Source organism: Anser brachyrhynchus, assembly GCF_964034855.1.
Source record: "Anser brachyrhynchus genome assembly, chromosome: 5".
NCBI lineage: Eukaryota > Metazoa > Chordata > Aves > Anseriformes > Anatidae > Anser > Anser brachyrhynchus.
In genome coordinates, this window is record NC_137699.1 from 13,387,551 (window position 1) to 13,413,877 (window position 26,327).

At 46.0% G+C, this 26,327-nt stretch overlaps 1 protein-coding gene across 9 annotated transcripts in view; it reads right to left on the reverse strand.

The window, feature by feature from the left end:
* The window catches only part of TSPAN18 (tetraspanin 18), a 110,907-nt gene that overhangs the window by 83,915 nt on the left and 665 nt on the right, over positions 1-26,327 (reverse strand). For 4 of the 9 annotated variants that reach the window (XM_080594333.1, XM_080594322.1, XM_080594334.1 and 1 more), the window contains exon 2: positions 6,731-6,795. The gene's annotated coding sequence lies outside the window, so the exon portion shown is untranslated. Of the gene's footprint in view, positions 1-3,897; positions 4,088-4,670; positions 5,108-6,691; positions 6,796-11,906; positions 12,035-25,635; positions 25,950-26,327 lie in introns of those variants that run through there. The other 5 variants (XM_080594328.1, XM_080594327.1, XM_080594329.1 and 2 more) reach the window with 5 other exon arrangements.

Below are 26,327 nucleotides of genomic sequence, written 5' to 3' on the forward strand. Positions count from 1 at the left end.
TTCCAGCAGCTAAGTGAATCCGCACCCAACTTCTTTGAGGCTCTGTTTACTAGGCACCCTGATGCAGCTGTGTTGCTTCCAGTTCCAGAAGCAGGCTTCTAAACACTGTTGCTGGCATCTCCTCAGCGTGGTACATAGTCAAGGGTAAAAATAGCTTTTACACATCTTTACACTTGTCTTCCCCTCCCTCTGTACTTCTGTTTCTCTTCTTGTAAAGAGGAGAGTAACATCAGTTAAGTCATCCAGCAAACGTAAAGTGTTTATGGTGCCTTCTAAAAGGGGCACTACAGCCACAAAGCTACCATTGCAATTAGTGATTTGAGGTCTAATGGAGCAGGAAGCTGAAAACTACGCAATAGAAGTTTTAGAGAACGTCCATGCTAAGCCCACCACATGTGCATTAGGCTAGAGGCAGCTGTGGCCACACCGATTTCAGGGTCCCCTGGAAGACTCCTGCATGTGCCTGAAAGGACCCGCTTCATTCAGCGCCTTTTAAGCCTGGCTGAATCAGACAGTCTCAGCGGTTCTCACATGTGAGGCATGCAAGTTCAGCAGCTATGAGCATCCTTCTCCTCAGTGGTACGCTCTTACCCTTTAAGCTTGCTTTAGGTATCACGCTCGGAAGCTAGAGAGCTTCATTAAGCTATCCAGGAGTACAGGGCTGATAGAGCCAGACATCATCTCTGCAACTGCAACACCACCAAGGGCAGGATTGTGTTTTGCTTTCCATACTGGGCTGGCTGTTGGAGCTGGTAGCCCCAACAAGGCATCAGGAGCTGCCACGAGCTTTACTGGCTCTGGCACAGACTTCCTTATCTTGCTGCACGCAACTCTGCCTTGGCAATCCCCACGGCAGCTCGTGGTGCCTCTGCGTCTCAGCTTTCTCATCCATAAAACAAGGGGGAGCGCACAGCATCTCCAAATCTCGATGGTGTGCTGCATTATCCATGGTTTGCACACCACCAAAAAGAGACCAAATAGTATGCTTCCTTGGGTAGACACATCAAGAGACAAGCTCTAGTCCCAACTTGAAGGATGTATGAAAAATTAATATCTTTGAGCCTCCTTTATCCCCAACAGCAAAATCCACCCTCCCCCATAATTTGCTTTGAAATAAGGGAGAAAGCACTAATTGTTCCGAATTATTTGCTGGCTGGAACATCAACATCTAAGAGCAAGCATTCTCTGCAGACATGAACTTGCTCTATCCCAGGGCTTGGGAAAGTACCAGTTCCCCTGGTGCACAGCACTATCTTTTGAAAGCCTCACCACAGCATGCACTACATGAACTTGCCTGTCTGAACTTAGATTGTAAACCAGAACAAAATATGTTACTGTGAAATGTGCAAGACATGTCCGAGCAAGTTATTTCCAGACAATTTTCCTGTGAACATCTAACAAAACCGAAGTTTACGTTAAATATACACTGAGGATTTTCTCTTTCTTTTGAGGGCAATCAGTGTCTGAGTTCCTCTGCCCCAGGAGGTACTGGCACAATCCACTCTGATTAGACTCAGGAGGGGGAGCAAACAGACAATTACCCTGATAACAATCTTATCTGAGGACAGAAATGAGATTAGCTGCCTAGCTGCAGTGAATCTTCCTCTGAGTGTGAGGAAGACTGACTAATGCAACATGGGATAGAGAGGGAATTTCCCCACAGAGCATGATGGCAAGTAAAGTGGGTGAAATTCTTCCCCTACTGGTCCCTTTCAAGCAGGGAGAATTGTCTGTTAGGACAAAGTGACCGGGTTCCTGTATAGACGCCGTCCTGAAAACACAGTTGAGCAATTTGTTCCTTCTAGTTTTGCACCGTTATGCATGATCTCAGAATTCAAAAGCAGTGAGATCAGCTGGGAGAACAACTCCCTCCAGCTATGCTCTCTCTTATTTTATTTTTGCAGACTACTCTCAAAATTCTCAGATGGCACAAGATGCATTAGCTTTCCATGAACCTAACAAACAACACTGTTGGGACGCTCTCTTGAAACAGTTTTGATTTTATGTCTCTAACTTAACCCCCTTCTTCTTAGTTATTATTCCCTTTATAACAGCTAGACTAATCCCTCTCCCCTGGGTGTTTACAGCCTTCACATCTCTGGAACGATCTCAAGTAACAGCGAGGGCAACATCAAGGGATATTAACAGAACATCCCTGAGATAAGGATCCCAGATAAGTCTGTACTTATAAGAAGTCTTGCAATGAAAGAATAACTAATATAGTAGTAGGACAGAAGCCAAACGGCTCAGGACTTGCCTACACTGTACCTATACCAAGAGGTTTACCCTGGGGGTTTCCTTGCAATGGACACACAAACCAGCCTTCCAAAGGTGCCATCTTTGTTGCTGTAATTCCAGATGCTGTGTGCTCTGCTATGCAACCCAGGGGACAGCAGTTTCAAAAACATTTTACATTGTCCAGCTGCAGGAAGGGGACAAGGACCTACAGAACACAGATTCACCAGAAACACCGCACCCAAAAAAAAGAATAAAAATCACCGACAAGATAAATCAAATTGATGGCAATCTCAAAATCAGTAAAGGAAAAGTTGCTAGTAAAAAGGCAGAGGGGCAAACTTCCTCCCTGCAGCATATGACAGTGCTCTGCTTCAGCATTTGCAGTTTTCTTTACACATCTCTTTAGACTAAGATGAATATCCTTATAAAAAATACAGAAGCGAGCAGGCACAAGAGAGCCAACTGCTATACTTCTGCCTCGCTGATCTGAACTCACAGCATTTATTTAGTTATAATCCTTCACATAGGAAGTTTATTTATACAGACAGGGATTTCTGGAATTCTGCAGGATTAGTCAATCTACAGCATTCTCAGCGCTTGAGTTTTAGCATCAGAATTACACTGCCTGGATGTTCAATGCCTAGAGTAAATATTTGGGCTGATGAAGGTTAAACAGATTAGTCAAGATGAAGCCAGGGTACTCTGCTTATTTACTCAGAAGCTTAAATATTGCTCTTCTTCATTTAAGAAGCCTAGTTTAAAAGAAACACACACAAAAGCGACAAATGAAACGTACTTGCCCAACCCGAAGTGGGACAGCACCAAGATTTCTATCATCATGTGTGCGACAAAGCCACACGCTTGCATCGCACATCTCACACTCCTCGGCCTCGTTATGGGAAGCGCACAGAGGAAACAACAGCTTCAGCTCGAGCTTGCTGCTCTGAGTTTCAGCTGCACCAGGGAAATGGCATAAACAACAACCCCCTCCCTCCCCGCACCAGTTGTATTCAGAAGCACGAGGGAAATAATTGGTGTGAAAACCACTCGTAGTTCAGTTACACTTTTGAGATGTAAGGAGGCAGTCAGGGACAAGGCCGCTTGAGGCAGGACTGTGTCCACACACCCTACTGAGGAGGAGATTTCCAAATGCTCTCAGCAACGCTACACGTCAGCTTTCATCAATTCAGCAATAAATTCCTACCATTTTCAGGCAGAGCTGTGTTAAACTAGTTCGACATCCTGGTCCCACCTGCTCTACCCGCCAAGCTCGCGGTGCTGATTTTCTGCAGCATGTCAGGTGCCTGATCCAAAGCCCCTTCGCTGCCAATAGGCTTTGGATCAGACGATGAAGGAACAGTAGTTAAGTGTTAGAGCCAGAAAGCAAAACTGGTTGATTTCACTGCTTGATACACAGAGATTAAGATTAGAAGCAAAAGGATAAGCGATTTAATAAAAAGGAAAAAAAAAAAGACTGTCAGCAGCTACAAAACTAGCCGAAGCAAAGAGCTTAAGGAGGAACAGGAAGGCATTAGAAGTTTACGTTTCAGTCCACTTGTTCAGTTTCAATTTCTGAATCAATTTTATTTCAAGGCATGGACATTAAAAGGTTTTCTATTAAGGCACCAGGAAAATAAAACCCGTGTCTCAACTGAATACCTCTGCAGAAAGCTACTCCCAGTTGCTGGTTTTCCACCCTTTTACTACCGCTCGTCATCCATCCCCGCTGAGGCTGGGTCTTGTTTACTGCACTCTCAAGAAAATTTGTTCAGAAATTTTGGACACTGGAAGAGGAAAAAGTGCCGATCCATGTTTACTCTGAACAGATGTAACATTCCTAAGAAGCTCTCAGCTGACTGCCTTTGAAGTCTGGAGGAAAAAAAAAAAAAAAAAAGCTTGACCTTGAAAGCAACATTTCTTCCCTTAAAAGAAGAAGTCTCTGGGGACTCTTGAAAGAAACAAAAAGCAAATTCTCCAGATCCTTATCTCATGCTATTTTTGAGAAGCTTTTTTTTTCCTTGCTCTCCTCGTGGTGTTTTGATTCAAGAACTTTCACAGACAGTGCACACGTGCGACGGGCTCCTGCCCCCCAGCACCAGGCAGGGGCAGCCCCCGGCACTCGCCTGGATGGCAGCCCCGTCCAGGGAGCACGCAGCACCGCCGCAGCTGCAGCACCGAGCACGACAAGACAGGTTTTGTGGCAGGCAGCTTGCAAAGAGAAGTTTTGCGGATGCAATGCACTGACCCAAAGTGAATCCCCATCCACAAGCGCTGCCGCAGCAAGCTGTCCCTTGGGACAGACGTGGCTCTGAACGGTGCTCACGCAGCACACAGACCCGCACACAACACTCCCAGATTCAACAGCCACTGTGGCCTCTCACACTGCCACGGCTGGAAGCACCGTTATTGCAGCAGGCACAGCTTGCACTTACCCCAGAATTTCCGCTGGTGACTAAATTAACTTTAGCATGACAAAAGGGGTCTGCTTTTCCTGGTTTACCTCCCTCTGTCTGCTGCCATGTCCTCAGTGTTTCTCTCCTCCTCTCCCAAGCTCAGCTCCTCCTCTGTTAGTCTGCCCTATTAACCTTCTCCGTTTCCCACCCACCCAAATTTGCACATTATTACGCATCCAAAGCCTTTTGTTCAAGGTCCTCAAACAAAAGCGCAGCTATCATTTCCTGGCAAGAGGTGCCTTACACCCAGCAATCACTTAGGGCAGCTCTAATAGACTCATTTCTCCCAAACACAAAAACAGGGCATGCCAGACAGGCGAATTCAAGGACATATCCTTTCCTGAATTCCACAGAGCAAGATAAGCCTGTGAGCCTTGCACTTACTTTATCTTAAGTAAGAGGCTTCCCCCATTCTCCCACCCACCAAAAAACTAATTATTTACCACTGAGGCACGGAATAGGTTAAAGTTTCCTCTGTCTTGTCTCAGCTCCCTTCGCAGATTAGGGGAAAACAATGAAGTCTCCGCACTTCATGATATTGCTAATGCTTCCTGTGGGGATAGCAGCGCCTGCTGCAAAGAGGATTATGATTACGGTTTAAGAGGAGCGTGCACTGTACTGCCGCAAGAGGCACAGGCTTATCAGAAAAGCAACCAAGCTGCCCCCAAACTATGCACGCGGGACTCCTGCCTGCCTTCAGCTCTGGCTGATGGCTCTGCCTCGGATCACACACCCGCTTATCGGGAGCGATAAAGCGGCAGCTGGACTTTCAGGGAGCGTGGGGAGGGGGGGAAATAAACGAGTCACACCATGCAAGCAGCTTGCATACGTTCACCATCAGAACACCCAGCAATGTTTACAGATCATCCCACCACATTCATCTGCATTGAGACACGGAGATGGCCGGGCATGTAGAGCTCAGGGGCTGTGCGTTCCTGGTCACAGTTGGGAAATCACGAAGGAAAACTGTTGACGGAGCTGTGCTAGCTGTGGCGACGTTGGCTGGCCTAACACAGGCAAGACTGCAAATGCTTTGAAAAGCACAACACCATCAGTTAGATCTGCTCCGAGCAGAGTTAGCTTTGACGTGCAGCTTCAAGTGCTGGTGAAGGGCCTCTGTCAGACCTCTTGGTCTTATTGCTGAGTACAGAGCTGACTCAACTGGAGAAAGAACAAAGAATTGCAACTGAGCAGTTGTAAAACATACCACCCATCATTCTGGGCTCTCCAAGGTGCCATCAGCAAGATAGCAGCGTACTCGCACCCATCCATCTCTACCAGCTATTAAAGAACAGACACGGCACAATTTCTTTTTTGCAATACAAAGAGCTTCAGCCAAACCAGTCATCATAAATTCCTTGACTTCAAGAAGTGCTCAGCCTAAGTGGCAGGACAAACCGCTGGCTAATGCACATGTCAGGACCAAGAGGGCTCGAGGCCTCATGCTGACTGAAGTATCTCACATTTTAGGGCAGAAACATCTGCTGATGTAACAGGTTTTTTTTTTATTTTTTATTTTTCTTGTTGATTTTTTTTTTTTTTTTTTATCACCAGGCTTGTTCTTCTCCAAGTTATTTATACAACTGATGCAAGCTGAAGTTTCAGATGTTCCCCCTCATCCCTAGCTCTGTTCAGAGGGGTTTAATGGCTCCCTATCTGCTCATTAGAGGCTAGAACTGCATTAACGCGTGCTCTCGGAGTTTTTACAGGTTTAGAAATCACTGAGCTTCACTCGCCCCAGGGCTCTCCCTGAGTGGCTCTGTCTCATTACACAGCATTGTTCTAAGCATGAGCGGTCTACACACACAAACGCACAGAAAAGCCATAGAGCAAACCCTCCAACCACTCATAATACTGAACAAAGCAACAGTTTTAAGATGCTCACGAGACTCTTCCCTGAACTGTGACATGACTTAAACCAAGTTGCTTGGCTCCTTGGAGAGGGCTACGGTCTCCTAGAGACAGTGAAAGCTGGATGCTTTTAATTAGGCAGAACAAACCTTCTCGTGCTGGGACAGTTCACGCAGCTCTCTACTAACCTTCACGGACAGGTGCTGGATGCCTCCGGGTTCCCTCTTTATCCACTTTTTCTTCCCATTAATCTCTGTGGAAGATAAGATAAAGAAATAGAGCTGAAAGAAAAGATTAGGATGGCCTATGGTCTCTCAAACCAGAAAACAAACTAAAACAGCACTTTCCCATTAACCTGCCTTCAACAAATTCGTGCTTTAGGGGATTTGTAAGCCACTGCATAGATCTGAATTCCAATTGACTCATGTTTCTGACACTTTCATATTCTTTGAAAACAATGGGGACAGAGGTATTAGCAACAATAAATTAAGTCAGTGTCTTTCAAATCTTAATCAAGTCATCACGTGGGCTCTAAACCCTTGGGAAGGAAAAACTTCAGTGCATTTCTCAACATCACATCCAATGACAACACAGTGACAGAGCAAACTTAAGAAACCTCTGAAGAATTGTCCTGCTTTGTGTTCGATGTTTTAAAGATTATCTGTTTTAAGAGGATTTTTTCATAGCAGGTTCTGAATAAGGTGGCAATGAGAGGAAAGGCAACCTTAACAAGGAGAACCAACACAAAGCAGCAGGAAAAAAATCAAATCCATCAGGGTGGGGGCTGAATTAGTAGACCTGAGGGGAAAAAAAAAAAAAACACAAACTGATAGTGGATTAACATCTTGATAAAGGCACCTCATCATCACCTCTGCAGATAAGCCATTTTCATTTTGACAACAAAGACATTGAGTTGTATCAGCAGTATCAGGATGAGCTTTCCACTCAAATCTAGTCAATGTGTCTCTTCTCCCTCCAGCCTCAATAGCCCAGGTAGTCACCTTGATTGACGGTGCCATACACCACCATACTACAGAGATCTTTGATACCCTCTGCAAAGGGGACGCGACCACAGAACAGACAGTTGGTTTAAAACAGAGGAAAAGCAGAGAGAGTAAGCACATCACTTTTCCAGGCTACTGCTAGCATTGATGCAGATGGAAGAACACTTTGCTCTTGAAGTTTAGGCAGAACCAGTCAAAACTACCATCCAAGAGAAGGCTGGAAGCAGGCAATCAAAAGCAGATATGCAGGGAAACCTTGCCCCTCCATCCTGCTTGAGAACGCAGGGCTAAGCCTGCAAAAACTCTACCTTAACTAGTAATTACAACTAAAGGTTGATTACCTAGATGACTAAACATCTGATTTTCAGTCCAGACCGGGTACGCAGAAAATTGCACGGCAGCCACAGTAAACAGAAGCAAGAATTCACCTGAGAACATGTTTTCCAATCATGGGCCCTACTGTCAAATGCAGTGATTCATTTTATGACCTGCACGGACTCACCAACTCATTTCTCACGGGTCATCTGTACCACAGCAGCAATCAAACCAGACTGGACTGAACTGACCACATCACACCAAAAGCTCCACAGTTCTGCAGCATCTTGGGCCTCCTTACCTGAAGGACGTTCAGCACCCTGCTAGGTACGTGAGGTAGGCTAACACGTCAAACTAGGGAGCGCTTGCTGCCCTACAGACGTATCTCACTCTGCCTATACAGAGACTTTGGTAGATCAGTTTTCAGAATGCAATTTATACATTTCTAAAACCAATCAGAAGCTCTATGCTCTTACAAAAGGGAATGAAAAAGCATTACTGTCAAACACCCATCAGACCTAGAAGCGCAGGTGAATGTCATATATTAAAGAAATTAAAAGGCTGCATTTGAGACAGGGATAGGAAGAGCATGTACTATTTCGAAAGGCTCTGGTTAAACTCTCTTAGTATCAAAATTCAATTTCTTTCAGGTTTTGCAAACAACAACGGCCTTGAGCTGAATGCTGCTAGCCTGCCTGCAGCCTTTGAGGAGATTAGGTTATTACCAGCCAACTACGAGAAACTTAAATCCAGTATTAATCCTAATTCCCATTTAACCAAATCTTCATTGTGCAGTGAGAGCTGGCTGTGCATGAATTTGCACATGTATTATGCCATGTGCAATGATCTGTGTCACAAACAACAGATGCTAAACCTCATGTATGTTTAAGGAATACATCCTGACTGCAGTTTCCAGAGAATCCCAGTAAAGGAAAAAGATGGGAGCTGGGGAAAAGAATGGGCCAAATGGAAATGATTTCTGGGAGACAATGGGAACAATAGGGCTCACAACAAGCTTCTAGCAGCCAATAATTGGAGAACTCGGCCCTGGCTTGGAAGACAGCAGCACACGTAGCCAAATCGCAAGGACACAGAAGCATCTGTAATAATGCTGCCATGGTACTGCCGGTGTCCATCACCAACACCAAACGCCTCAGACCATAACTGCCAGGACTGCAGAAAGCACTGCCCACCGCTGCCGTGCTCGCCCCCCCAAGATGAGCTCTGGAGGCAGAGGACTGAAGGTTTCCTTGGAGCAAGCCCTGGCCCCCCACTCCTGGTGCCAGCCCTGAGCCCCACCTTGCCAGGTGCTGCTCAGCCGCCGACCCATGGGGACGGGGCCAGGTGGAGCCGTGGTCCTCCCACTGCCCACCAAAGGAAAGACAGCTCCTGGTCGCCTCAGGTAACGCAGACACAGGCTTGCTACAGAAGCTTTCACTAGCAGCTAGCTCTTCCTACTGCAAACACAGGAGAGCCACAGTGCTGTCCTAGACCCTCTCCAACACCATTTTACTCCAATTCCCTTCCAAAACCCCTTTAGAGAAGACAATTTGTGCATGGCTCCAGGCTGCCAAGGCTTGCTGAGTTGTCCATGGGCAAGACCACATCACTCAGCACGTTCTGGTATTCCTAGAGATAAAGGAACTGAAGATTAGGACAGACTGCCGCTTGGTCTACTATCAAACAGGACCAAAAGAAAGTTCTCACAGTTATTTGGTGGGGAGCTGGGGGGGGGGGGGGGGGCAAAAACCACAACAATAATGTTTCCTGTATTTGAAGCACAAGAATTCACTGGAGATGAAAGGGACCTTCAGAGAAACACATTCCCAGGAGAACAAGATGTGTTTGGCACCAGTACCTCTTACAGGCAACAGGCCCTCCCTACTGGCAGAGGAGTCAACATCTGCTGGAAAGGCAAACTATTTTTTTTTTTTTTAAACCAGATAAGGTAATTGCTGGAAACCACTATTTCCGTAAACCCCAAACTCAGCAGACTGCAACCCTTCAAAATGCTATGAGATTCACGGGCAATATCCATTAACTGGAGGCACAACTAGACCTTCCTTCTCCTTGCAGCTGGCTATTACCTATTGCTTGGTCACTGGGCCACCCAAGTAAGGCCCTGGTAAAGCTGTGGCAGAGCGGAGTAGCAGTAGGCTGTACTCCAACTGAGCTGTGGTAGCTCTCCTTGTGCATGCTCATCCCCTGAAGCTGATGTCAGGTAATTTAATTTAGCAATGATAGAGTTCTGCTAAATTGCATTACCTTGCAGTTGCCATGGGCTAAGACCACACATGGACAACAACCACACCTCATCCAACAGCAGGTAATCTGACCGAGTGCCTGGCTTTTGGCATACTGCAAACTGGTTCAGATCCTCCTTTTGCACAACTTCAAGCCAAAATTTGAACCAAAGACTTTCCCTTTCCCAGGAGGTATCCTATCCACCATGCTGGTGCACGTCCTGGGTACTCTTCAATCAGAGTCTGGAAATATGAAGATTCTTGCTGGAAAGAATTCCTGCTGCAATAAATACCAAAATCTCTCAGGGAAGAATAGCTCCCATATAAATAGCTCCCGCTGTTCCTCTAATGGGAGATCTGGTCTGGGACACTGATCTGTCCAGCCTGAGAAAATGGGAAAGCTTTCTCTGCTTACTGTTGTGGGCTGGATCTCCTGTGACCCTTCTCACCTCAGAAACAGACCAGTATGTGCAAGCGAGGCCAACAGCTGCAGGCTGGTACAGGACGGTGGTTTCTGGCAATCAGCACTTCAGCACCCTTTCTTTCTATATTCAGTCAGCAGCAAAGAGAAGCAGGGCTTTTCAATTATGCAGGCAAGTTAAAAAAAAAGGGAAAAAAAAGGAAGAAGACAGACATTCCCATTCTATTTTACACAAGAATTACTCTCCCAAGGCAACTGTAAATAAAATGAACACCTGCACTGCTTTTCATCAAAGACGGTAACCTTCCAAGACACACCGTTCCCTTCCAAGACACGACCTCCAAGGATCATGACTGCATGTCCCCCTCCCTCTTCAGCCAGCCCAGGATCCTGCCTCTCAGACTCATCCAAAAGCCCAGCTCCAAACAGCAGATTTCTTCAGAAATGGCAAAGGATTTGGGTTTGCATTTGTGTTTAGTATTTAATCTGCAGAGATTAGCTGCATACTGAATCATAGAAGTGAGGCTGATGCATCACGTACATACATTCCTCTAAGTCCTACTTTTCCCACTGCCAATACTGTCATCCATTAGCATGGAAGAAGGGGTTGTGGTGGGTGGGAGAATGCAGCTCAGGCTCCACTCTCTTCACACACACAAAACTAAATGGAAACTGGAAGGTACTTAGAGAAATTCAGGACCAGAAAAGCAAGTCACTGCACACTTACTTCTGTCTGCAAAACAACCACAGACACAATAAAAACCATCTCCTTATGCATGCAGTCTTAAATTTTCAACATTAATCAAAATATACTTTGTACGAGGAAATAAGTAGCTCTAAATTGAAAAACATAATGAGATTTCTCCAGTGATCAGAAACATTTCAGGGGGAATAATTTCTTATTGAAAGGTATTGTTTGCAATACCTAAAGCCACTCACTGAGAAATGTAAGAATCAGGCAGAGATGAGTCCACTGAAAACAGACTTTAGGTACATAGATTGTAACTGTCCATGCTGGGAAAAACACAAAGCATAAAGATTTTTAAATAAAAATAATAATAATAATAAATCTCTTCCCTCTCCCAAACACACACACACACAAAATAATCAATTTGTTAAAAGCCACACAGGGAATCATGGTCAACACACAGACTGGATTTCACAAATGCCCCATTCCTAGCTCACTATGCACCAGCCGTGTCTTTATATCACTGAAAACAATCCAAGTCAAAAGAGTTGTCTCTAAAGCTGATTTCCCCAGTGTCCTACCCAATCTAGCTCAAGATGCCCCAAGCGAAGCAATACCTCATGACACCTTTGTTGAAAGGGAAAGAAGAAGCCTACTCCAGTCTCTTACTGCTATCCTGCCCATCTGCCTTGCCTTTGCTTCATCTGGCGTCCTCCTGGCTCCAGCCCCAAGGCAGATCCTTGCAGCAATCCTTCCCCTACTGCCTGCCCTTGCTCCTGCCCCCAGGTGGTATGTGCTGGCAGTCATACTCTTCTGGATTTCGGCTGCAAGATGGAAAACACCGATGCTTTGAAGATACGAAACAAGCTGGCAGAGAGCTAATATTTAAAAACAAATATGCCTTAAAAACAAAACAAAATAAAAAATACGCTGAAAGTTCATTGAAACCTAAAAGTCACAAACTTAATGGCAAAGATATCCCTGCAGCTCAGTGATTCAGGCTCTCTTGGGGGCTGAAATTGCCTGCTTAGGCCTGATTAAAAAGATAAGCACAGACAGACCCATTGCTCTAAGATATTTCAGAGACAGCTAAAGCAATGACAGAATCTCATGGGTTTAATAACACTCATAATTTCAGTTATTTATATTGCCAGTTATCCAAGTGTTTACCTGGCTCCAAAGCATAACATTAACAGAATCTCTGTAGAGTTGAATGAGATATTCCCGACATTTCAAAACCTCAGCCAAAAGCCTAAACAAATGGAACAGAAGTTCCTCCCAGATACAGCTAATATCCCAAGAGGAGGATGCCCGCCGGCCTCCTGAGCAGACTTACCCCAGCCCAGCTGCTCTGGGCAGGCGCAGCAGCACAGGGCTGGTGCCAATCCAGGATCTGCGCGGCCCCCCGAGACAAGCCTTGCTGCCCAGGTCACAGCTGCCACGGAACAAACACACACAGTCCTCTCAGCTGTAAACCTGGAGCCTGAGCCTGCCCTCGGTGAAGACAGTGAGGTAAGAAAGCCAGGAGAATCAGAGTCTTAGTGGTGAAGAAGCACAGTAAGCACACAGAGGACATGCCTCCACTGTTGCAAGGAATTTGCAGCCAGGATGACCCACCTGGTCCCAGGACTCAGCTGGATGGGTTGTGCTGACAGCAGAGCCGTGCACACCTCTTGCACGACAGATGCACCCCCAGAGCCTTGGGCAAGGTGTGTGTCCCAAAAATGTGTCTGTACTGCCATTTACCAAGCCTCCAGCCTGCTCCCTCAGCCCGGGAAGGGGCTGCAGGAGTCACCCGGCCTGATCCCGAACTGGTCCGTCCTGATGCCAGGAGCATCATTCTTCCTTATCGCTGGAGAAGTTCTGGCTAACAGAGATGAAAAGCTATTTAACACTTAATTTCTGGCTGGCCCATCCTTTGGCAGTTAAATAGCATCATTCTTCCCCACTACCACCCCAACTGCTCTCTATACTGAAATAGTTAAAAAAAGCCCGCAGAACCATTAGCATTTTGATAGCTTTCCGCACATGTATAGCAAAAAGTCTTTAAAATTCATTGCGCTGAGATAATCCTTCAAGTCTAGCATTCCCTCCTCAGCTTGAGGCAACCAACTGGTTTTCTGCCCCTTAATACCTTAATAGAAAGCTCTGAGGAGTTGCCAGGCTAGAAGCCTCAAATACGCTCAAGAAAAGCAGAGTCCTGAAGTTCAAGAGAAGCCATGTAAACTGTCTGGGGTTTCATTAAGAAACTATTACAGGGGCAACATCTTAGACGCTGCAATGCCCCCCGAGATCTCTGCTTCTGTACACAACGTACACACACAGTTTTACTTTCAAAGGGCTGAGCACACGCAGTGCCCACTAATTGCAGCTGCCACCAAGGGTACTCAGCATCAAATTAAAACTTTGACCCAGATTCGATACAAGCTCAGGGACTGGAGCTCCTCATCAGGATCAAAGATGATTTTTATTTTTTTTTTTAAATATTATTACAATTTCAGGAACAAAGCCGTGATGTTGAACTGCACAACTGGCATTAATACTCAGCAACTCCCCGTCTGAGCCTGGGAAGTTTCAACAGCGAGTGCCTTTTTAACAGCTCCAAAGCACCGTTGCTTTCTCATGGAAGCACCCAGGATCGCCTGGGGGTGAAGAAAGCAGCCATCTCACTACCTCGTGCCTTTGATCAGGATTTCTGCAGTGAAAACAGGTAAATGCTTCAGGACCACAGCACTCCTGAGATGCCACTAAATGGTAGGACTTAAGGCGTTGCTAACATGTTAAGGACTATTAGGCCTAATTAGATCCTCCCTGTATATATTTTTTTGGGGGAAACATTCTGAAAACGCCAGTCTGCTCAAAGGAGAACGCTTGTTGTGAACCTGTGCGCACTTCCAAGAAAGTTAACAGGTCAAAAGTTTGCAGTCAGAAGGCAAGAGAGGCCGTGCTTAGATGGGGAAAAATGAGGTTCGGATCCCAGGGCCATGATCCCCAGTCTCCCATGCTCTAATGCGCATCCCCAAACCACAAAACGCGCACTGTTTTGGCTGTGATAAGATTCTCCCCTCAATTCTCCCAAAACTTCAGAAATTCTTTGTTTTTCCTGTGAGAAACACACACACCCCCAAAGACTCGCTTACAGAGAAAAGGGCGTTCTATCCAAATTTAGCGAATGCACAATTAACACGGGCAAGAGAAGAGCAACAGCAGAATACCGAGCTGTATGGGACATGCAGCCAAGAGAGCGGTGGAGAAAGCTATTTATTTAGCTGGGAAAACTCTTCCAGTAAGGCAGGAAATACTCCCTTCCCATTTTTCAAGCGTGAAATGTCTTTCATAGGAGAAGAATTCGGGTAGGTGTTATTAAGGAAGAAAGTGATTGTGACTCTTTCTAAACAAGACTTTTCATTCTCTCGTCTGTCACAAGTTTCCTGCGACACCCTTGGCAAGTCATTTCGATTTGACATTACCTCTGCCCATTTTACCGATGAAAGAGGACTCTGCCTCGAAAAGGTACCACAGAGATACAGCCCATTTGCAACCGTGAGATATTGAGATGCTGTGGACCATGCAGAAACCTCAATAAGTAAGTGGTAGAAAATCACTGTGAAACAAAACAGAGAGGCAACATCTGCCAGGAGGATTCTGAGCAACGCTGGTGGGCGAGCACGTGGATAGCTCAGGTGCCTGCCCAAGCTGCTCACTCAGGAATGCCGCACCAATTCACTACCTACCAGTCCATTTCTGATTTGTTTCCAGGAGTATACACACAATAACGCATGCTACTAGCAATGTGAATCTTCTTTCAAATGCATTTACAGCTATTGGAAGGGTGAGAAAATTGCCTTATCACGAGTTTCAACAACAGCATCTGATTCACCACCTCCTTGCTAAGCAATACAGTACCTGGACAAATCCTTGCCTTACTTCATCACAAATCAGAGTGATGAGGGATCAGGGAGAGCAGAACAGGAAAGGTGGAGGAAGTGATAAAACTTGTCCATGCAGAGTCACGAAGCTGCAAGACAGCCAAACTGAGGCATTCTTACATTTAATCACATTCTGTTTAAAAATCAATCTTTGGTCCTACTCCATACCGTTGCACTTTATAAAGAATTAAAGATCACAGCTGAAGGTTGCAGCTTCACATTAAAGGACAGTCTACAGGTATAACTTTATAGGATGCTTTATAGATCCACTACATGGCTTCTTTGGGGCTGCTTCAGCTTTAAACAACCAGCCCCAGACGGCACCACTGAAGCCCGCAGTACAGATCCAGCCACAGGAAGGATTTTGCAAGGCAGTCCCACTGAACAGTTTGGGCATGCAGCCCTGGTCTAGATTTTGGCTAGCCCTCCCCAGGGCTGTCCTAGTGCAATCTGTTCTTAGTTCAACAGGACAAATTTGCAACCCAGCTCCAGCATACATCTCTGAGACACGCATCTATAAGTTCTCAACTTAATGAAACTATTTTCTCACTAACCCAATTTTTTTCAGTTCTTCATCCCTGATTAAGAAGAAGGAAAAAAAAGTGTGAAGTCTTAGATCAATAGCTTGCTTTTCTAATTAATTTAAGTATACTGTATACTTGACTAATGTGCAGAATACAGACATGCAGTGGGTGCAGAGAAGTCTGGTCATTCACTGATTAGAAGATGCAAACTGACTTTAGTGGGTAAGTGGTCTAATCCTTGAAAAGGTCTCACATCATCCCCAAACGCCAGTGATCATTAACAGCACAGTCTAAGCCTCTGAAGAAAAACAGCAGCTTATCTTCATCCTCCTGGGGACCTAGGGAACCTTAACAATCAGCTTCTTAAAGGCTTTTTTTAGAGTTTTTTTCCAATGATTGTAACCAGAAGAAGAGGCAGAAGAAGAAAATTTGATTAATTTAAGAAAAATATTTTCCTTTCTTAGATAAATTTTATGTTAAAATACTAAGAGATAATTGTCACCTAATATTTGAGAAGTATTGCCTATCACCAAAAACACAAGAGCAAGGCTTAGAGGTTTTTTTGTTTATTCTTTTAAACACTGCATCTGGGGCCTGCACCTCTACATCATCACACACAGGCTGGAGTTCATCTCGCACCCAGGACTGCTTTGACATTATGGGGGTCCCAGAGCCAACACGTGGGTTCCAGACCTACCTGCTAAAGTCAGCAGAGCTGTACGGACACCCTGGTTCTGGATGTCATCTGCTTGGTCCTTCTGCTGCCCCGTGATTCTGCGTGGTATAAACACACCTTGTGCCTCCTACTTCAACTCAACAGAGAACGAGGAGGTAAATCAAGGAGGCAAGCTCAGACTCTTCATCTACCACAACATGAACAAAAGTCTTCTTTAAACAGGTTAGCAGAGACCACGTGAGGATGCATTTGGTTTCCGGAAACAGCCATTATTTAAACCTCAATTACACAGCAACAGCCTCAAACATTTTGCTTCTAAAGGGAGTGTTTCTCCTTTGCCTCTGCAATGCTGGAGCTCAAACCACCAGCTTACCCCCACCTTTTCTTTTTTGAAAGACGGAAAAAAGAAAAAAAAAAAGAGAGAAGGCAGAGTGGGCTGGAGTGACCACCTCAGTTCTGCAACTTCACCTTTTACCACAGAGGAAGCCCCAAGACGCTGCCCTCTGCAGCCAAGCATCACATCAGTGTTCAGGTGCCTGAGCTGCCCCCAACCACCACATCCGGAGCCTTTTGCAGACAACAACCACAGAGATCAAATGCCCTGGCTAAGCACACACCTAGAGCTTCCTGGAGACCTCAACACGGCTTTCTTTTCGCTCTGAGGAGAATTAAGAACGTACGAAGAGAGGACCACTTTCCTCTCCCCTCCATAAAATGGGAGGAGGGAAGAAACTGGAAGAAAGAGGCCTCTTGCTGAAACCACGTGTTACCCCTCCTTTGCTGAGCTCACTGCAATCAAACCAGCAGGAGAGCGTTTCATCCTGTTCCAAGAAGCTCCTCTCCTGCCCTAAGCATTATTTTTTCATACCCTGCCCAACAACAATGGCCCAGGCACAAAGGTATCAGCCGTGTTCAGCTATATTCTCCTTGGCAGCTTAAGGTCATTTTCTAACAACACTCCTTGGAGAGGGCAGGGGTTTAGGAGCATTTTCGTCCTATAACCAGACTCTTACTTGTATGGCCTTGACCCTGCCAAAATATACCAGAAGTGCTTTAGGGACAGTCACTCTTCTCCTCTCCTGACTGATGTGCTGATTACTTTTTAAGGTCTCCAGAGATTTTTCACTCCACCCTGCAAAGATAACATCCAGGGGAGCCATGAACCTGCAGAACCAGGGAAGAAAGACAGCAAGGACACAAAGAAACACAAGGACATGTAGAAAGCAATCTATTTTCTCACCCCAACACATTTTTTTGGGGGGGAGGGGAGGGGGGGGATTTTAAGATTTTTTTTTATTATTTCCCATAGGTATTAACCTATGGAAACCACCTTGGAATTCATCATGCAAAAACCCATGTGCACGAGAACACCAGTCTTGTGGTTAGGACATACATATCTGGCATGTAAGAAACCTGCTTTCAGGACTCTGTTTTGGATCTGTGACAGCATAGGTGAAAAACCAAAGCCACTTGACTCCCAGCCAGCATCTGTGTTTTGACTAAGAAATTCTATTCCAAACCCAAGAAATTCACCTAAGGAGAACTGAGCGGAGACCAACCCTTTCCCACAAAGCAGTATTGGTTTCAATAAATCAGCATTTTCTGCATGCAAATCGTCTCCCTGAAAAACTCCCAGCCAGTCCTAGCCTTAAGAAGTAACTTGTGTGGTTTCTGCTGAAGACATCAGCCGGGAAGCAACCCACCCAACAGAGGTTCTGCCTCGGCACAGCTCGCCTTCCCTAAGCAGGGGCACTCCAACACCACGCCAGGAAACAAATAAGGCTTCCTGAAGTTTGCCCTGACGCTTCAGGATTCTCTCTTCTTCTAGCTGTATTGTTTAACAGAGGAAAGGAGGTGTGGTGGGAAAACCTCACGCACTTCATTCCTGTTTACTGTACTTGTTCCCTCGTCTGGGTGATCTGAGGCAGTAAAAATGCTGCTGATATCCAAAAGTGTGTGTGTGTACATACACGTGGTGAAAGCTTTGGAGCCTGGCCTGTACGTTACGTGGACAACTCTGTGCACGGGGGCAGGCAGCAGCTTTCTCCTCTGTAGCTCTAGGGAGAGGTTAACCTGACAGAGGGAATTAAAAGAAAACACAGAGTAATGACACAGTTTGTCTTGCTGTTTTGAGATGCTTCCTATGAGCTCACTTGAAAGCATCTCCAAAAGTACAGCCTTCTTAAAATAAATTCTCCAGAAAGAATGTTTTTCCCCTTCTAAACGCAGGATTTTATGTGCAACACAGGATTATCCTATATAGGTCACTGACACTCTGCGGAAACCTATGTAAGAAGGACTATTTAGTGTGGGAATAGAACTATTTATCTAAGTTTTTTGGCTTCTCTTCCTTTATTGCTAAGAATATTTCAATTGAAACAACATCTTTGTGCCTTTGAGGCTATCTGCTCCCACTGCCACTTCCCCACCTGGAGCTATAATCCTATGTTTGTCACAGACCCAGCCACTGTGGCAGAAGTTATTACGGTTACAGTCTGCAGATTATAGCAACTTTTAATAGGGGATAAGCAGCAGGAAAAGGTGAGCTTAAGCATTAAAGAACCTGCCAGTTCAAAGAACCCCATTATTAATATTTATTATTTTTAAGCATTCATTGAGTGCTGTAGAAGATAAAAGAACTAGCTGAATGCAAGAACCAAGGACCCAAGTTGATATAAGACAAGACAACGGGAGAGCAAAAGGAATGAGCATATCGTCTGGGGAGGAAGAGAGCCAAGGAAGAGGTAGCAACAGCAAGGAAAAAAGCCACACCTTTTGTCAACAAGATGTTCCTAATAGTAAGGAGTCTGAAGAGAATTAAAGAATTCCTCAATGTCTAATCAGAACTGTTCCCCATAGGGGATTTTCTGCGCGCTGTTACATGGCATTGGCCTATCTTTAAAGAATGGAGCTTTGATCATAAAAAGCAAGCTGGGATGGGGAGTGGAGGTGGGGACGGGACGGGAAAAACAACAAAAGGAAATGCAACTGCATCACCCTGTGGTGTAAGGGCGAAATCCAGCCCCAGACAGATGCTTCACAGAGCTCCAAGTAAAACCACTCAGACTTTGTTTAAAAGGCTAGAATGAGGCATCCTTCTCTCTCAGGTCCTCCATCCTAGGTAAATTCTTCTTCCAGCCCACAAACCCTTGGCTCCTGTTGCTTCAGAGGGACTACAAGCTGGTACTTCTCTTTCCTAAGGAGGCAAGCTTGTGGCTGACACCACTTTAAACCTTCACGCTTTCGAACTGCAAGCCATGAGGCTGCCCAGCTCCAACGCACATCGCCGAGATTAGCTAACAGGAACATGCATCACACCCACATGCCGAGGCAACCATCTCCATTTTCACCGCTGGCCAAACAGATGCTCAGAAAAGCAAAGCAAGTTGCCCACACAGGAAGAGGCTTTATTTACACAGCAGGCTGATGCTGGTGGTGCTGGTATTTGTACTCCCCAGTTCTGAGCACCAAAATCATTGAGAGGACTTGCGAGTGAGAGTCCCACTCGCTGCCCAATACCCTCTGCTCCCCAAGGCTACTGCAATGCTTCAGAGCTTCTCCCTGCAGAAATTCTGAGAGAAATCCACTACAAACTGAGGCTTGGAAATACCTGTAGTGGCATTAACAAAGAAAATTAATGTTTGTAAACTCAACTGATTCTTCTCCTGCCAAGCCTTCCCCAGCGCAGTATCAAAATATGAACACACAAAATGCAAAGCATGAAACCTTCTTTTCCTTTCAGCACAGCGAGAGGAAAAAAAAAAAGAAAAAATAGCAACCTTCATCCATCCACCTTTGGGAAGCCTGTTCCTTCTTAATCTCATCAGACTTGCTAATGACTGATGTGACCCACCAAACGCTTAAAAGAAGAGGTTTTGTTTTTGTTTTGTTTTTGGTAACCTGGCAAAGCACCATGCTGAGCTCAAATCCTAATCTGTTTGGAAGGTCTTTTTCCAGGCCTGCCGACCCAGTCACGCATCACATCAGCAAGCTGGGTCTCAGGCTGCTGAAGGAAAACAGAGGTCAAAGATCTATCGGTCCTTCCAGCCTCACGCCCTGAGCATTCGCAGAAGTAACTCCCAGCATTTCCTGCATCTCATTCTGGAAAACAGTGTGGTGCAGCTCCAGAAGATGCCTGTCACGCGTCTGTGCTTCAGCCATGTTCCCATAGGGAGCAAAAGCTTTGTTGATCAACACAAGATAAGCGCCTCATTTCACGCGGCTCTCAGAATCCCCCCTGACATTAACAGGAACAACGAGAACCCAGCAGTTCAAAAATATATCAGATCCCAATCCAGCCCTCTTAAGAACTTTTTGGGACATTCAGTCCTTCATTCTCCATGATTTCTAATGCATGTCTGTTGTAGACACCATCTAAGCCCCACCAATGGTCCAAACGCTTACAGGAAGAGGAATATTGATGACAGTGACAGTGACTCCCACTGCAAAGCGTACCGAGTTTCCAAAACGCTCTCCCGTTTACCCTGGCAGCGGGCTTTGGCAAGTTTGGCTGGAAGGTACCTGCAGGTCCCAGAGTCTTCCATGAGAAACAGGTTCTCAGCAGGTCTGAGAAACCAGCCCAGGCCAGGCGTAACAGCTCCGTGCACAAGAAGATCTGGTTCTCTTTACTCCCCAAGAAAACGAGATGTGCCATCAAGTGAGCCAAGAACAAATCCTATCGCAGCTTTCCCAGCATACTGCGTTCCAGTTCAGTGCCCTGCGAGGGCCATGTCTCACGAACAGGCAAGCTGCCAGTCAGCTCATTTAGTCCATTTTTTTTTCCCCGAAGAGGCGTAGACACCATCATTTGGTGCAATCTTTATTACTCTGAACTCCCTCCTCGTGGACCGCCTTACACTGAGCTTTTCATAAAGAATAAATATAGTAACTGTTTCCACAATAACGTTAAAAATACCCCAACAGATTAAATTCAACAGATAAAATGGGGCCATAAATATGTATGTCTAGCAACATGACCAAAATCACCCTTCTTCAAACTGGGCATCGGGCCATGAAAAAAAGCTGCTAGCGTTACAATTTCATTGCTGAGCCTTACGAGAAGCTCAGAGCTGGAGAAAGGCTCAGCACGGGAATAAAGCACAACACACAACCCGAGCGGCCACCGCTCCTGAGCCCCTGTGGGGCTGTGCCACTGAACCACAGAGAACAAGTCACCATATGGTCCCACACCCCAACCCGCTCAGCTGTTCTGCTGGCTTTCCAGACATCTGGAATGGCATAAAATTCATTTAAAGCTGTTTATGACTCAAGTGAGAAGTTTGAGAGGATACAAGAGCTATTATTATCTCTGCTGTTCTACGCGACTTTTCACATTAGCAGCTTGGTTCGGTTCCGCTTCCCCAGGATCAACACGATGCTTCTTCCACCACTTCCCAAAGACTAACCTGGACAAACCCCAGACCACATCAGACACCATGCAGACACCCTCAGGAAGTCCCGCTCTGACACAGCTGTATGCCAGCTAAACGAGAGAGAGAGAAGGGCAGGAACAGAGCTTAACTAACTAAACACTCACAACAGCTGAGCAGAGAAAATCCGGACCTATGCCCTGACCCACGAGATCACGCAGCCCCTTTTTCATGGCCATAAAGGCCAGTAATACCAAGTACACGGACAGAAGTTTTACCACTGCATCTCGTCCAAAGCATCTTCTGTTTCTTCCTCAAGTGATACACTGGTCTAAGAAAACTGACCTTAATTTGGGCTCAAGAACAGATATTTCCACAGTGACCTTTCAATCTATTTATCAAGTAGCTGCATGCTTCCATTTTAGACCAAGTTTATGGAGTAAATATATATCAAAGCAAACATCCTGATAGAGAAAAACAAACAAACGACACAAATATGGTAAGAACCTCTAGGGATGTTCTAATTGTAGGAATCCTTCTTGGAGGGACTACACAGATACAAGGGATCCCAGGCAGAAATAGAACCCTCACTAAAAACCTGTGGTGGTCAAAAACCCACTTATGTCTTCTCTGAGGACAGCTACAACTTTTTTTTTTAACTGAAGCTGGTGAGGGAAAAAAAATATACCATAGGAATACCCTCAATTGTCATGTAACATCCACTGCACATTGTAAGCCTGGTCTCAGTCCAGCAAACATGAAGCATCCACATAAGCAGAAGAAGGTAGCAGAGGTGCAGAAGCAAATCCCATCTGGGGTCAATTTGTAAGAGTAAAACATCTTTAAATCATTTGTTTCTTTAAGCCTTATCGGTGCAAAAAAAAAATAATAAAAACACGCTGACAAACTATTTTAGTGGCTGGTGTGGTTAACAAAAGTAAGTTTAACACAATGCCTTCCTGTGGCCACTTTCAGCCTCAGCACCTTGACAGATCTTGGACCTTCAGCCCATGACAGATCTTTACCGATGGAGAAGTGGTAAATTAGGTCCAAGGCGAGAGGTGGAGGCCAAAAAAAACAAAGAAAAAGCTCCATCAAGTATTCAACAGGCACTGAATCCATTTGAATCCTCTGCCAGGAACTAAGGGATAGGGTTGTTCATTCACCATTTTGGAAACTCAGGACTCCACGGTGATGAGAAAGCAAGACAGGCTGGTGTAGGGAAGGGACAGACACAAGGGATGCTGAATGGCAGAGTCCAAGCAGCGGTAGGACCGAAAGCAGCCGTCGGAAAGCATAAGTCTGGGCATCCAGAACATACCCTCATATGAAACACAAACTCCAGCAATCTTCCCAGTGCTGAGAGGTGGTGGGAGAGGAGGGAATGGACAACACAAAATATTCAAGGAAGCTTTAGAGGGAGTAAGCGTCATGAGTAACAATACTGTTGTTTGGACTCATTTTTCTGTACAACCTTCTTCTTCCTCCTTCTTTTACTATTTAGAATTAAGATTAGCAACCATTTCCAAGCTTTTTAAAAAAGGGAGAACTTAAGAAATAGCTTAGAACGGAATAAGCAATTTCAGACCCTAAATAGCTCTCTTCTATGCATTTTGGGGTAGAGATACATGGGCTGTGCCCTCCCATGCAAATACATTACTTGGTTTTGAGCTACTATTTTGAAGTCACAACTAGAGACCTCAGCTTCCCAGCCCTCGCTGTACTATTTTGATTTTTTTATAGGGAAAAAAAAAAGGATCCAAAATCTTTCTCTCTGATTTTACCGATGAGAGCTTAAGTTTAAGTTGGGGGGAGGATCAACACAAACTTTAGCCAGAGAGACTCTTAAAAAAGCAAAAGTAGGCTTTATCTTGCAACAAAACCCCCAAACGAGGGCTGCTTCAGCAGCCTCAGAGGCTTAGCAAGAAGTATAGATATTCATCTCATTTAATTATAGCTCCCAGACAGACCTTGGACCTACAACCACCTCATGCAATGACTCATCCTCAAGATGTCAAGAACTATGCACTACCTCACAACACTCTCCGAATACAACTTGGACCACCATCTGTTTATTTAGATACTTAAAGCCTCAATTTTGTAGCATCTGAGCTTCTCGTTTCAAGTCCTTCCTGAGCTAAGACCCACGGCCCCATAAATCCAGTAGCTTCTGTTTCCAGGGCAGTTGTGTCTGTTTTCCTGCAGCCTGGTGAGAACAAACAGGACCAGAGATAATTAAATAAAAACACAGGAACTGCATTATTTATTTTAAAGGAAAACGTGTCTTCTAGGAAGAAAGTCCTTTATTTGGGCAAATCTGTAAGCTGTTTATCAGCTTAAACTCATTATCTGCCCATATGGTCTTAGCACTGTGGTTTAAAAAAAAAATGGGCATGCACTAGCTGATGAAATGTCATCTGCCCTTATGCCAGAAACTAGTATTTTTGCATTGACGTCAAATTAGGATCCTTGCCACTAGTGAAGGGCTACCATAAGGATAGTCATAATATTTTAATTATGAAGGGATCTTACAGAAGGCAGCAAGGAAGGCAGGGGGAAGGCAAGAAAACCCATTCACAAAAAAACACAAAGTCATTTAATTCACTTTTTGCCTCCTCTGCTCTCGTTCTTTTTGTTTGGGGAGGTGGGGTGGGAAAGAGAGCGCTAATTTAATTAAAAAAAAAAAAGGCAAAAAAAAGGCAAGAGAATGAGAAGCTAGAGCCAATAAACACACATCAAAGCATGAAATGGCTCTGCTTCAACTGCCTACAGTATTCAACCTGGGATAGATTAAGGGAAGATAAAAGGTGCTAGGAGAGAAAACGCTGCCCCTACAGCAGCGCAGGCCCGGCGCGCAGAGCACCGACACCCCAGCCGGCTCCGTCACACCGAGCGCGGTGAGCGCAGGAGACGGACCCAGCCCGCAGAGACCCACACCGACCGGCCACCGCCTGCCGTCGGGGACCAGCCCCGGGCAGCTAGGTGGCCTGAAGCCTTTCCCCTGCCCCACCGGGCAGGAGCTGGGGTTACAACTCTGGGGGTCACCACCAGCCACCCAGGGTCTGGCGCAGGACGTCGGACCTGGCCGACTGACCTGTCACCCTGCTGATACCAGGAGAGGAACAAACCGAAGTCGCGGTAACAGATGTTAGCCGTGTTTTTCCGAACCGCAGGGCTATTCCTGGTTACGGATACTGTTTCTGCCTTTTCAAACAGACCTGCAAGGCTGCGTGTATGGAATTATTTGAATTAAACAACGCACAGACAACTTGGCAAAGGAATTGAGGATAGCTCAGCATTTTCATACACACACAACGATTCCCGTTTCCCTTTTGCCCAGCCCCACCCTGAGAAGTATAATACACGTTACAGCAGCCAAAAGTGAGATCACGCCAGGATAGAGTCATTCGTTGCCATCAGCTGAGGAGAGGACGCAAGCGCTCCGATCCCACTCCCCTTGCAGGGAGAAAAAACAGAAGGAAACACCACTCTGCCTCCCTCGGCTTCCACTGGGGGGACGTGAAGTTGCTGGGCTCCGCTCTAACTTTTTAGGCAAGCCTGGAAACGCAAGCCCGGTGCTCTTCCCAGCATGCCATATCCTTACGCCCCAGAGAAAATAAAGGGATTTCCCCACGATTTACAAAGGAAACATCGCGTACTTGCCTTACGAACCAACACAGCCCCTGAGCGGGTTTGGCTCATCTGCAGCAAGCAGAGGGCTGGGCAGCGGCTGCGCGGGGCTGCCACGGCACGGCACGGCACAGCACGGCCAGCCCTCGCTTGGGATCACCCCCAGGGCCGGGGGCTCCCAGCTGGGGCCCCCCAGCCCACCCCAGGGCTCAGTCCCGTCCTGCCCCAGCGCTGGGCTGGTTTGCAGGCTGGTATTTTCCCCCTCCGCTCATCGAGGGGTAACCACCCGCTCACCTGCACCTCTCCTGGGCTGGGACACGGCTCCCCCAGCTAAGCGATGTGCGGGAAGGGCTGTTCTGCGGGAAGTGCAGGACGGTCAGAAATTGTATCCCCATTTCGCTGACAAGTCTGGGCTGTCTCAGAAAAGTTAAAGTTCCTCTTTTCCCTCTTCTCATCCCCCTCCACTTAAATTCATGGCAACTGCACTGCACAGTCCTTCAGCTAACGCCAACAAAAGCAGCGCTGCGGCCACAACAAATACAGAAATATTAACTGCCTTCCAGGGAGGGTCAGCCGCTTGAATCATCTGACCGTACTACACAAATACTTCAGAAAATGCAGACAACAGAGAAGCACATGCACCATCCGACACAGCTGAAATTTGAAAAAAAATCCCCCCCCCATTATGAAAAAGAAAGCACACACCTATTTCTTCCAGCGATGTTCCTGTCATTTGCCTTCAGCCCGTTCACTTTTGAGACCCAGCAACTGCTGCTCCTTATGAACGCACTAAGCACCACAATGATCATTTCACTGGCAGAGCCCACGAGGCACTTGAACGCATCTCGCTAAGACAACTCTAGAATAAAAGCGCTCGCTTCTACCCACTGGTAAAAACGCAGGGCGAGCCCGCGCTCACTACCTGAGTGCAGCCAGGCAGGCACGCAGCCATCTCCAGCACGCTCCTGCCCAACCAGCTTTGGTAG